At 35.6% G+C, this 14,725-nt stretch overlaps 1 long non-coding RNA gene across 1 annotated transcript; it reads right to left on the reverse strand.

Annotated features, from left to right (window-relative positions):
- Positions 1–4,053: 4,053 nt before the first annotated feature.
- On the reverse strand, positions 4,054–9,720 carry LOC107148862. Its single transcript, XR_001504313.2, has 2 exons — positions 7,974–9,720; positions 4,054–6,651 (listed from the first exon to the last, which is right to left on the reverse strand). It is a non-coding gene; the product is annotated as an uncharacterized LOC107148862 (long non-coding RNA).
- Positions 9,721–14,725: the final 5,005 nt, after the last annotated feature.

Here is a 14,725-nt window from a genome sequence, read left to right on the forward strand (position 1 = left end):
AAAAAAAAAAAAAAAAAAAAAAAAAAAAAAAAAACAGCCTAAAGGGGATGTTGAGCAGGCTAAAAAGGTATCTCATAGGCCTGCACATTCAGAGTTCCAACAGTCATAGAAATTTGTCAACCTCAATGTCCAGGTTTATTGATTAATGCCATCAAACTAGAAAGTAGCAAAGGCTGGGTGCAGTGGAAAATGCCTGTAATACCATTACTGAGGAGGCTGAGGCAGGTGGATCACAAGTTCAAAGCCAGCCTGGCCAATTTAGTGAGATCCCGTCTCAAAACAAAATTTTTTAAAAAGGTAGCTCAATGGTAGTACTCTTGCTTAGTATGCAGAAGGCCCTAGGTTCAATCCCAGTACTATAAAAACAAGAGGCCAGGCATGGTGGTGCAAGCCTGTTATGTTAGTGGCTCAGGAGGCTGAGACAGGATTGCAAGTTCTAAGCCAGCCTCAGCAACTTAGGTCCTAAGCAACTCATCGAGACCCCATCTCAAGTTAAAAATAAAAAGGGCTGGGGATCTGGCTCAGTGGTTAAGTGCCCCTGGGTTCAATCCCTAGTGCAAAAAGAAAGAGGGGCTGGGGTTGTGCTCAGTGGTAGAGCACTTGCCTGGCATGTGTGAGGAACTGGGTTTGATCCTCAGCACCACATAAAAATAAAGATATTGTGTCCACCTAAAAGAAAGAAAGAAAAACAAAACAAAACAAAAAACTAGAAGATGTCAAATCATGAGTAGCACATTCTTTGAAAAAACAGCAGAATTCAATTTTGCAAGAAGCTCTAGATCGGTTAAAAGATCATCTGGACTTCTAGCAAATATCACAACTACGCATCATGAAGTCACTTATTCACTCTATTTAGCCCTTATGATACAATCACTAGGTTAAGTTACTACAGTTGTGCCAGTTAACCCATAATAACTGCAATTCTGCTCCAGTAAGCAGGGCCTTTGGAAGGCAAAGGTCTGATGGCAGCTGCTAAGGAAGCTCAAGTGCATAAGAATAGGAAAAGAATTTCTATGTCTTTGAAATAGAATTACAAAGAAAAGTGAGAAAAATGCTAATATTATTATGTTAAGAATAACACTGGATGTGCCATTCTAAATATTACTGCTTTGTCCAGACCATGCTGGAGCTTATGTATGGACAGCTGGGAATGCACACAAATTACTAATAGCTAGTTTTAGGGGTTAAAAAAAAATCAAAAGACATAAGACCAAAAACAAGCACTGCAAACAGAAGCCACAAAACCCTGGCAAGGTAGTGCTTGCCTATAATTAACAGCTACTCAGGAGGCTGAGGCGGGAGGATCGCAAGTTCAAGGCCAGCCTGAGCAAATAAGCAACTAACCCTGTCTCAAGATAAAAAATAAAAAGAGCTGGGAATGTAACTTAGTGGTAGAACACGGCTGGGTTCAATCCCCAGAACAGCAAATAAATGAATGAATGAATGAATGAATAAAAAACAGCAGCTGTGGATAAAATCCCCAAAGTCAGATTTCGTGTTCTGGGCAGTATTTATATATCCATCTTGCAGTTATATCTACATAGGAAGGCAATCTTATACTCAGGAGTATCTTTAGTTTACTGAGCAACTAAATAGATATATAAAGTACAAAATAAAATTGTTTCATAGTCATTTTCCATTTGAATCTCTGAACAACCCCTATTATTAAACCCCTACTGTATGAATTATTATCTCCTTTCTTCTTCTTCTTCTTCTTCTTCTTTTTTTTTTTTTTGTAGTGCTAAGGATTGAATCCAGGGCCTTATGCATACTAGGCAAGTATTCTACCACTGAACCCTAGCACTAGAGAGTAAGCTTAATAAATTCAAGTAAGTGAATGAAAATCTGAAGCAAGATTATAAAGATGTCTAGGGAAAGATATTAACTAATCCTTTAAATGGAAAATTAGACAGAACTCAAAAATAAAACAGGAATCTGTAGTGATTAAAATGAGGAACATATACCTCATCTTAAAAAAAAAAAAACTAAGGAAAAAAAACTAAAAAACTTAGTTTTTTTTTTTAAGATGAGGTATATATGTTCCTCATTTTAATAAACTAGTTATTATTCATGTCCCAAAAGATCACATACACAGTAGAAAATAATATAATTACAATATGATAGTATTATTTTTAAAAGCAAGTTTCCTTATAATTGAAATTAGTCATAAAAAATTATATACAACTTTTAAATTTTTGAATTTGAGAATGCAAATGCTTGTCTTACTTGCAGTTTTTCAGGTAGCATTTTAGAATAGGCCTGTGTTCATAAGGAACAACATAAAAGAAATGTGAAAATAAAGAGGGAAGATGTAGAAAGATTAAGGAAGTGGTTCAAGGTTGAAGGTAAAATACAAGGTCATTGAAAGAAGCAAGGAATCCGCAGAATAAAAGCAGTTGCTGGTAGCATTACTGTCATGTCACATAGGACATCTTTCCCAGATCATTCCTCGTTTAAGTCTTAGAATTAGTATGATGAAGTAAAAATGTAATCATAAACTAAAAATAAATATTCTAGCAGAAAAAGCTTTACCCCACAACTAAGAAAATAAGAGCATTTATGTGAAAAACAATGCTCTTTTCACAGAGAGCTATCCTCTCTGATACAGAATATAAATGATTCAGCTATGTGGGACATTTGTGCCATTCCTGTTAAGACTGGAGTTCTTGTGACAAACCAGTAGGGGCCATAACAAATCAGATACCTGTAGAAGAACCATCCATGGCCAAGAAAGCAGACTAATGATTTAGTAAAATAATAAAATGGTTCTACTTTAGCTTTCAGTGCCAAACTATCTAAAATTGTTGGTCCTGGCCAGAGAAAAAAGTTACAATGAGGGAGAAGTCAGTCCTGGCTTCAAATATTTATACTCTAAGTAGGTTACTTTCAAGACTGAATGATGACGTTTCAGTCAGCCTTTCATGGTGATTTGCAAAACAGTTCAATCTCTGCAGCAACCCTATACAAAAGACTATCTTAGAATATTTTGGTATATAAAGGGTTTTGAGAGCAGTCTTCCATTACACATAAATAAAAAATGGCTGGCTCCATTATCCCACAAACTTCCCATCCTTACTTACCAAACTTCCCATGTACCTCCAGCTCAGTGGTGAGATTATGCTGTGACCCTTGCAAGCACCCCAGTACCTCAAAGTGACTGACTTCCAGGAATGAGAACACTTGCCTCTCAAGTAGACCTTGCCTTTTTGGGTCGTTAGCTATTTCTATTTGTTATATTATAATCACTTTCCAGCCAATAAGACCATTTTAATTTCTCTTCCTTTTAAAGGACTTCTCAAATAAATCATTTATGTGGGCAAACATTCTTATTGGGCCATAATATTGGACAAAAAATCCTATTAGTTAATAGCACAATTCATTTAGTGACTAATAATCCTTAAGAGTCCTGCTACAACTCCTCCCCCCTTTTATTTCCCAATTGAATTATCAAGTCTTTATACAGATTTTCCTACATGGAACCTACTATTCTTCAAGGGAACAGTATAGACAATAGTAAGTCAAATAGAATGCTATTCCACTTCTCGGAAGGGTCTAAAATACAACCATTCTGCTTCTTATATGCCTTCAATATAATGGAAACACAAAACCATTTACTTTAAAATTTACTATCACAAAAAGATAAAATCCAGCAAATTTTGCTTCTAGAAATATATTTTAGAGATACGTGCAAAAAAAAAACTCATAAAAATGAAAGTTCAAATATATTTAACCTGAATGGCATCCATAGAGAATAGTTATTTTAAAAAATGAATACAACTATAAATTCTAATATAGAAAGATAAAGATGTTCAATGTATGTTAAATACAAAAATGAAGTTGCAGATTATTAGTGTAACATGAACCCTTCTGAGAGAGAGAGAGAGAGAGAGAGAGTGTGTGTGTGTGTGTGTGTGTGTGTTTGTGTGTGTATACTGGAAAGGGGAAATGCAATGATTACCTCTTTAGTGTGGGACTAAAAGATAAGGAGAAAGTTATGCCCTTCTTTATTGTTTTAACTTATAATTTTGTGTATTACTTTTAAAATGAAAAAGGTAGTTTAAAATTTACATTTAATTAAAAGGATCAATAGTGAACATATGCAATTTTGTAAAGCAAATAAAATAATTACAATGTTCTATTACTATACCAATTCTTACCAATTATATCACACTGGCACAATAAATGTGTTGGTGGAGAGCTAAAGAAAGCCCAATATATTTTCCGGTAAAATTAAAGATCTGTAATTACAATGCTGTATAAATTCATTTTCATAAATACTGTTCTAATAAAACCCTGACTTCAAGTAAAAATTAATAATTATAATTTATAGTCAATATATTAATAGAATTCTATGCATCATTTGCAATACATAAGAATCATAGATTCACAGATTTGAAAGGAACCTTAAAAGTCACCTAGTCCAACCCTGCTATCCTAACATCAAAATAGGGGGGAAAAATCATAACCAATAGTAACCTGCTAAGGAAAGGAGAGCCAACTTCACTGAAGCAGAGACTCAATTATAGGAACACAAAACAACTAAAAATTTCTCCTCAAAATGGGGCATCAAGTAATCACTCTTTAAAAAAGCATTTTGGCTTAACATGTTGAGTTGCCCAAGTCAGTTTTAAAGAAGTCACTGACTTGGGGATGGGGTTGTGGCTCAGCGGTAGAGCCCTTGCCTAGCACATGTGAGACCCTGGGTTCGATCCTCAGCACCACATAAAAATAAATTTAAAAATAAAAAGTCACTGACTTAATTTTCTGGTTTTAAGATTCTCAATTTGTTTCAAACCAAAAGAAATTAGAATGCATTGCAGGTTGAATTTTTTGTAATATTTATTTTTTAGTTTTAGGTGGACACAATATCTTTATTTTACATTTACGTGGTGCTGAGGATCGAACCCAGTGCCTCGTGCATGCTAGGTGAGCACTCTACCACTGAGCCACAACCCCAGCCCACAGGTTGATTTTAATAAATAAAAATATCTGTAAAAAAAAAGTTAAAACTCTGTCAAATACTTTAAACACACAAACACACACACACATCCAATACAGAATCTTAACATTGTCTTTGTTCACCTCAATATAAACTGTGGAGAGATTTCTAAAACTACAAGAGAAAAAAGAAGATCCATGATGATACACACACACACACACACACACACATATACATACACACTCTCTCTCACTCTCTCATTCTTAAGGAAGAACAAAAACGTATGGTAAGAGTGCAAATAGGACAGGAATTAATATCTTCTTTTTCTTTTTGATACTGGGGACTGAACCCAGAAGAGCTCTACCATTGAGCTACCTCCACAGCCCTTTTTAAAATTTTTACTTTAAGACAGGGTCTTTCTATATTGCCCAGGCTGGCCCTGAACTTTCAATCCTCCTGTCTCTGCCTCATAAGTCACTGGACTTAGGTATGTGTCACCATGTCTGACAGGAATTAATTTCTTGTAAAGTTTATATAAAATAATACTACATGAGTAAAAGTATTTCCTATACCAAGAGAAGATTCAGAGGTGAAAGCAGTAATGGCCTAACTCATATATAAATGGTTTAAAAATGTCGTTCAAGAACAATGAATTTTAGGAGTTACAGATAATCCTGAGTTTTTACCACCTCTAATTATGATTCTGATAGCAGATGTCACTTTAAAAGTATCTTTTGTAGGTCTTGATTTGTTCATTATTATTTAGGTGTGGTTTGTCTTTTTCAGTGGTTAATTCCTTACTTAGTTCCTCAGAAAAGCCATGGTAAGAAACAATGGTGAGCATAGGCTATAAAGAAGGGTGGCACTGGTGATACTGGATGGAAAATAATATCAGTTAGCCTAGGTTTGAATTTCAGCATCACTACTTGCTAGTTGCCTGTTATTTCGCAAGCTTCTTAGCCACTATGTGTCTCCATTTCCCCATCTTTAGTTAGGGATCACTGTAGTGCCTACTTCATACAGGAAGTAAACAAGATAATCCATTTAGAAAATTTTCTGCCTGGCTCAATAAATAACTGGCCAAAACAACTACCGGTTATAGTATTACAAGTGAACCAGAAGAAATTCTTCGTGTATTTCCCCTCATTGATGAAGTTTTCAGGAACCAATTGTGGCAAAAAAACAAAACAAAACAAAACAAAAAACAAAAACCTAAAACAAAACAAAAAAAGAGATGACAATATGGTTGATGCAAAAGAGATTGAGGACCTAGTCTTATGAATATAGATGTTCATTTTTATATTAGAAAAAAATTACATGACTCCATATCACAAAATTTAACATCTTTCCATTAAACATCACACAATTCCCATCATTACTATGCCCTACATATAACCTAAATGATGTGGAGTTCCTACTGATATCCAATAACAGGGGCCAAAAGTGTAACTAAAAAAAATCTCTGCAGAACTGCATGTTGGGCAGTGATCTGTGTGTGACACAGAGCTTAGGCCAACACAGAGGGCTGGGATTCTGCCTCCAGGGTCTAGATTCCCCCTACACAGTCAGATGAGCCAGATTCCTGCAGACCTTCAAATCTCCATTCACATGCCAAGAGGGCAGTTTTCAAGAGGTGAGGAAAGCAGCAGCCACTGAGCATGGGATGCTCCACTCCTACTTCAGTATAATATGATAGCTATCATTGGTTTCTGCTGCAAAAAAGAGAGAGAGAAAGGGAGAATTTTTAGTCACCTTTAAAACAGTAGGAGAAAAAAACTATGGTAAGGTTCTTGTGAGAGGGAATAAAGCCAGCACAAGATAAGGGCTGCATACTAACTGGGCATGGTGACTCACACCTGTAATCTCACAGCTTGTGGGGCTGAGGCAGAAGAACAGTTCAAACCCAGCCTCAGCAATTTAGTGAGACCTTGTCTTAAAATAAAAAACTGGCTGGGGATGTGGCTCAGTGGTTAACCACCACCATTGTGTTAAATCCCTGGTTTAAAAAAAAAAAAAAAAGCAACATACTTTTCATTTAGCATAGAATGCTTTGTACAGATGGAGCCTGACTTATGATAATTCCATTTATGATACTTAGGCTAACAAAAGGTGCAAAAGTGATATGCATTCAGTAGAAAATGTAATTTGAATTTTGATCTTTTCCTGGGCTAGGAATAAGTGGTATGAAACTCTATCATGATGCTGGGCAGTGGCAATGAGACACAGTTTGGGGTAAGCAGCAAGATCACCTGGGAAAACAACTTAGAATTCTACAATGTGCTGGGTTGTCAAGCTATAAGGTTGGATAGGTTAGGTGCATTAAATGCATTTTCAACTTTTGACATTTTCAGCTTAGGATGGGTTTATCAGGATGTGACCCTATCATAAGTCAAGGAGCATACATAATAAATAGGTATTATAGGGGCTGAGATTGTGGCTCAGAGGTGGAGTGCTCGCCTAGCACGGGCGGGACTCGGGTTCGATCCTCAGTACCACAAAATAAAGGCATTGTGTTGTGTCCATCTACACCTAAAAAATAAATGTTTAAAAAAAATAGGTATTATAAAAATAATGTGCCTTGATTTCCTCATTTGTCAGATGGAAGAGAATGGGGGATGGGGTTGGGGCTCACTGGTAGAGCACCTGCTTTGCATGTGTGAGGCACTGGGTTCGATCCTCAGTACCACATAAAAATAAATAAATAAAGATTTCCTAATTAAAAAAAAAAGATGGAAGAGAATGGTAGAGAGTTGTCAGTGTTCTTTATTGATTTTGATAATGGTGAAAAGGCCAACTCACACAAAGAAACAATCTCTAGTAATACCACTTTTTTATTGCATATATGATTTCTTCCATATTTCTCTTTAAAAAAGTCAAATATGAAAAGAGCTTTATTTTCCTTTGGTTCTGGGGATTGAACCCAGGACCCAGTGCATGCTAAGCATGTGCTCTACCACTGAACTGCACTCACAGCCTGAAAAAAGGTTTTGAAAGACTTAGAAACTAAAAGTTATTTCTCTTACAATTTTATTACCTTTCATTGTGTCCAGAATAAAACAGGCTTCTTCCTGAAAGTTCTGTATCATCTGAAAAAAGGCAAGAAAAATTTCTGATTATTAAAAACTTTGGTTTGCTATATTATTTTGACAATGTGGCTTTTCATAATGTTAGATTTAAGTAAAAAACATTAAAAAGACCCTATTTCTGTGTTCCTAAGGTGGGGTTTATATGATGGGATTTATAGGTCACAAATAGAGTATACCTGAATTTCTATAGAATCATGTAAGTGTTTTCCTCCCAATTTCCAAAAGCCTGCTTCATGAGTCTGTTTGTTTTTAGGGGGGTCCTCCCCATGTCTGATTTTGAAATTTTAAAACAGAGGGGTTGGGTTTGTGGCTCAGTGCTAGAGCACTCGCCTGGCATGCATGAGTCACTGGGTTTGATCAGCACCACATAAAAATAAAATAAAACGTATTATTTCCACCTACATTAAAAAAGAAATAAATAAAACAGAGGCTCTAGAACAGTCATCTTAAAAGTGGAGTATGCATTTCTCTTGGTTAACCCCCAAATTTTCCAAGGGGAACAAAGACACTAATAGGCCCTTATGTGAGAACTGACATCCAGGTCTTCAACTTTCTTAAATCCTTTTTAGTTTTTCTTCTCCATTTCCCCATCTCAAATTCCCATCTCCCTTTTAACAAAATAATAGAATACTACTGAGAATACTAGAGTACTACAAAGGTGCTCTGGCCTTGGGTGTAAAAGCATCATGGTGCCAAAGCGGAATTACAAAAGTGAATTCTAATGACTGGTAACACTCTTGTATGAGTCACATGGTTTCTAATTCTTTCCTTTTGTTAGAATTGAAGAGTGACCTAATCTCAAATTGTCAAATGATACATGACTCAAAATAATTTGTGATAACATCACTATATAATTTTTAGTACATAACAAAAAAACCCAGTGTTGAGGTTGTAACAAAACTCTATCAGTTCCTATTTATTAATTTAGGTAAATTAGGCTCCACAGCACCTATATCTAGGGGGAAAAATCAAGATACAATTGATGCTGAATGCTGAGTCATTTTAGCAATTAATAGGCAGTATTCTTCAGACACATTAATTGTGTGCTAGGGTGAGGGTAGGGAATGAAACTATTCCATTGACCTCATTAATAGATGCATGTATAATAAACTTATTTCTTTTTCTGGTGCTGGGGATTGAACCCACTAAGTATGTGCTCTATCATGGAGTTACATCTCTAGCACTTTTTCATGTTTAATTACTTATTAAACATGTAATATCTTTGTTTTTTTTAAAAAGTTACATAATTGTGATAATTCTATTCAGAAGAAATAATTTTTGAACTACTAATGAAAATGAAAGATTTCCTAAAACCTCTTTAGTTTTGGTTGAAACAAATTTTTGTTTCAGGAACTGGGACTGTGGGTAAGCAGTACAGCGCTCGCCTAGCATGTGCAGGGCCCTGGGTTCAATCCTCAGTACCACACAGATAAATAAAATGAAGATATTGTGTTCAACTACAACTAAAAAAAAAATATTTAAATTTTTTTTTTGTTTGTTTCAAAGGAATATGGCAGGATAATCAATAAAAGACATTTAAGCATTAAAATGTTATGGTCGGATACAAGTCTATGGGGATGTTGAGTGTAGTGGCTATAATCCCAGCTACTCAAGAGTGTCAGGCAGGAAGATCACTGAATTTGAGACCAGCCTGAGAAAATTAGACCCTGCCTCAAAGTAAAAAAAAAGGGGGGGTGGTGGTCAGGCGCAATAGTGCAAGCCTGTAATCCCAGCAGCTCAGGAAGCTGAGACAGGAGGATTCCAAGTTCAAAGCCAGCCTCAGCAACTTAATGAGTCCCTATCTCAAAATAAAAAATAAAAATATGTCTGGGGTTGTGGCTCAGTGGCAGAGCACTTGCCTTGCACGTATGAGGCATTGAGTTTGATCCTCAGCACCACATAAAAATAAATAAATAAAATAAAGGTCCATCTACAATTAAAAATAATATTTTAAAAAAAGGACTGAGAATGTGGCTCAGTAGTTAAGTGCCACTGGGTTCAATCCCCAGTACCAATAAATAAATAGATAGATAGATAGATAGATAGATAGATAGATCAATTTAAAAAAATGGGCTGGGGCACCCCTGGGTTCAATCCCTAGTATTATAGGAAAAAATAAAAATGAAGTCTATGGGAGAGGCAAATGGAAATATGGGTTAAAGGAAACATAGGAATAATATAAAAATTCTAACTCATAAAGAAAATCATGGTTATGTATTTTTTTAAATGGTTGGTATCTGTATTTAATCACTCCTATAATTCTGATCCTCTATATGGGGGGGGGGGTGGATCACTGTTGTACTTAAATTACATGGAATGCAATTAGAATAGTAATGAAACCATTTCATTCTTTTTTGGGGGACAGCAGGGATTGAACCCAGGGGTGCTTACCCACTGAGCCACATCCTTAGCCCCTTCCCCTTTAAAAAATATATATTTTTATGACTTTATTTATTTACTTTTTCTGTGGTGCTAAGGATCGAACCCAGTGCCTCACCCATGCTAGTCAAGTGCTCTACCAATAAGCTACAGCCCCAGCTTCCCGCCCCAGCCCTTTTTATTTTTTATTTTGAGACAGGGTCTTACTATGTTGCTGAGGCTGTCTTTGAACCTGCAATCTTCCCGAGTCACTGGGATTATAGGCATGCACCACCGCACCTGGCTAACCATTTCATTCTTAAATATCATGATGTGCGCAGGAATGTCATCTTTTACAACTTCTTTTCCCCCAAATGGTAAATCTTTTACAACTATTTTAAAATTTTTAAATTAGGCTGAGTTTGGTGGGGCATGTTTGTAATCCTAGTGACTTGAGAGGTTGAGACAGGATGGTTACGAACTTGATGTCAGCCTTGGCAACTTTTGAGACTCTGTCTGAAAAGAAAAATATTAAAAGAAGGTTGGGGATGTAGCTCAGTGGTAAAGCATCCCTGGGTTCAATTCCCAGTACCAAAAAAAAAAAAAAAGAAAAGAAAAGAAAAGAAATTATGTTATGAAGGAAGTAAGAAAGCAAAAACAGTCTTAGCCACAGACATAGTGGAACATAGTCCCAGTTCCTTAGGAGGCTGAGGTAGGAGGATTACTTGAGTTCAGGAGTTCATGGCCAAAACTCACATTACTAAAATTTGTGGTGAAAATGAAAATATAACAACAGACACTACCGAAATATAGACAATAATTAGAAGCTATTTTGAAAATTTAGACTCTAATAAAATAGAAAATCTAGAAGACAATGACAAATTTCTAGAGACATTTAAACTACCCAAGTGGAATCAGGAGGACATAGAAAATTTAAACAGATCAATTTTAAGCAAGGAAATTGAAGACACCATCAAAAGCCTACCAACAAAGAAAAGCCCAGGACCAGACAGATTCTCAGCCAAGTTCTACCAGACCTTCAAAGAAAAACTAACACCAATCCTCTTCAAATTATTCCATGAAATAGAAAAGGAGGAATTCTTCCAAACTCATTTTATGAAGATAGTATCACCCTGATACCAAAACCAGACGAAGACACATTGAGGAAAGAAAACTTCAGACCAATATCCCTGATGAACATAGATACAAAAATTCTTAATAAAAAACTGGAAAATCACATACAAAAACATGCTAGGCAGTGCACCATGATCAAATGGAGTTCATTCCAGGGATGCAAAGTTGGTTCAACATACAGAAATCAATAAATATAATTCATCACACCAATAGACTTAAAGAAAAGAATCACATGATTGGGCTGGAGTTGTAGCTCAATGGTAGAGCACTTGCCTAGCATGTGTGACACTGGGTTCAATTCTCAACACTGCATATAAATAAGTACATTAATTAATTAATTAATTAAAGGTACATCAACAACTAAAAAAAAAAACATGATTATCTCAATAGAAGCAGAAAAAGCATTTGACAAAATACAGCATCCATTCATGTTCAAAACACTAGAAAACCAGGCATAGTAGGAACATACCTCAACATTGTAAAACCAAAGCCAACACCATTCTATACAGAAAAATTGAAAGCATTCCCTGTATAAACCAGAGCAAGACAAGGATGCCCCTTTTACCACTTCTACTCAACATAGTCCTTGAAATTCCATCCAGAGCAATTAGACAGAAGAAAGAAATTAAAGGGATAAGAACAGGAAAAGAAGAACTCAAACTATCCTTATTTGCTGAGGACATGATTCAATATTTAAAGACCAAAAAAACTTTTAGAAATCAGCCTGGCATGGTGGCATACGCCTGTAATCCCAGCAGTTCAGGAGGCTGAGACAAGAAGATCACAAGTTCAAAGCCAGCTTCAGTAAAAGTGAGGCACTAAGCAACTCAGTGAGACCCTGTCTCTAAATAAAATACAAAACAGGGTTTGGGATATGACTCAGTGGTCGAGTGCCCCTGAGTTCAATCCCCAGTACTAAAAAAAAAAGTCTTTTAGAACTCATAAATGAATTCAGCAAAGTAGCAGGATATAAATTAACACCCATAAATCAATTATGTTCCTATACATCAGTAATAAATCAATTGAAAGAAAAATTAGGAAAACTATCCCATTCATAATAGCCTTGAAAAAAATAAAATATTTGGGCATCAATCTAACAAAAGGTGAATGACCTCTACAATGAAAACTATAAAATACTAAAGAAAGAAATTGAAGACGACCTTGGAAGATGGAAAGATCTCCCCTGTTCTTGGATAGGCAGAATTAACATTGTCAAAATGGCCACACTGCCAAAAATGCTATACAGATTTAATGCAATTCCTAGTAAAATGCCAATGACATTCTTCCTAGAAATAGAAAAAGCAATCATCAAATTCATTTGGAAAAATAAGAGCCCCAGAATAGCCAAAGCAGTGCTCAGCAAGAAAAGTTAAAGCAGGAGGCATCCTAATATCAGACCTTAAATTTTATTACAGAGCTATAGTAACAAAAACGACATGATATTGGCACCAAACAGACATGAAAACCAATGTCACAGAATAGAAGACACAAAGACAAACCCACATAAATACAGTTATCTCATACTAGACAAAGGCACCATAAACATACCTTGGAGAAAAGATAGCCCCTTCAACACATGTGCTGGTAAACTGGAAATCCATATGTAGCAAAATGAAATTAAACCCCATCTCTCACCCTGCACAAGACTCAAAGTAGAACAAGGACCGAGGCATTAGACTAGAGACCCTATATCTACTAGGAGAAAAAGTAGGACCCAAACTCCATAATGTTGGCTTAGGAACTGAATTCCTCAATAAGACTCCTAAAGCACAAGAAGTAAAGTCAAGAAACAATAAATGGGATGGTATATAAAAAAAAAAAATTCTTCACAGCTAAGGAGACAATCAAGAACATGAGCAGAAAGCCTTAGGAATGGGAGAAAATCTTTGCCACCTCAGAGCATTAATCTCCAAAATATATAAAGAACTCAAAAAACTTACTACCACAAAAACATATAACCCAATCAATAAATGGGCAAAGGAACTGAACAGATACTTCACAGAAGAAATATAATCAAGCAATAAATATATGAAAAAATGTTCAACATCTCTAGCAATAAGAGAAATGCAAATAGAAACTACACTGAGATTTCATCTCACTCTAGTCAGAATGGCAATTATCAAGACTATAAGGAATGATAGGGGTTGGGATTGTGGCTTAGTGGTAGAATGCTTGCCAAGCACATGTGAGGCACTGGGTCCGATCCTCAACACCTCATAAATAAATAAATAAATAAATAAATAAATAAATAAACAGACCGATAGGTAAATAAATAAATAAATAAAGGCATTGTGTCTATCTACAACGAAAAAATATATATATTTAAAAAAAAGAATGTAAGTAATGATAAATGTTGGCAAGGATGTGGGGGAACAATTACACTCATACGTTGCTGGTGGGACTGCAAATTGGTGCAACCATTTTGGAAAGCAGTATGGAGATTCCTCAGAAAACTTGGAATAGAAACACCACTTGACCCATTATCCCACTCCTCAATATATACCCAAAGGATTTAAAATCAGCATACTATAGTGATGTAGTCACATCAATGTTCACAGCAATTCAATTCATAATAGTTAAGCTATGGAACCAATCTAGGTGCCTTTCAACAGATGAATGGATAAAGAAATGTGGTATATATATATACAATGGAATATTACTCAGCCATAAAGAAAAATGGAATTGGGGCTGGGGCTGTAGCTCAGTGGCAAAGTGTTTGCCTAGCACATGTGAGGCACTGGGTTCAATCCTTAGCACCACATAAAAATAAATAAATAAAATAAAGTCATGCTGTCCATCTGTAAAAAAAAAAAAAAAAAAAAAGAATAAGAATGGAATTATGGCATTTGCAGGCAAATGAATGGACCTGGAAATTATCATGCTCAGTGAAATAAGCCAATCCCCAAACACCAAAGGCTGAATTGCATACTAACACACAATTGGGGATGGGGGGCAGAGAATAGAAGTTCACTGGATTAGACAAAGGGGAATGAAAGGAAGGGAGGAAGTTTGGGAATAGGAAAGACAGTAGAATGAATTGAACATAACTTTCCTATGTTCATATATGAATACCTGACCAGTGTAACTCCACATTATTTACAACCATAAGAATGGGAAGTTATACTCCATGTATGTATAGTATGTCAAAATACATTCTACTGTCATGTATAACTAAAAAGAACAATTAAAAAAAAAAAAAAAAAAAAAA

The sequence above is a fragment of the Marmota marmota genome, unplaced genomic scaffold (genome assembly GCF_001458135.2).
Source record: "Marmota marmota marmota unplaced genomic scaffold, marMar, whole genome shotgun sequence".
Taxonomy (NCBI): Eukaryota; Metazoa; Chordata; class Mammalia; order Rodentia; family Sciuridae; genus Marmota; species Marmota marmota.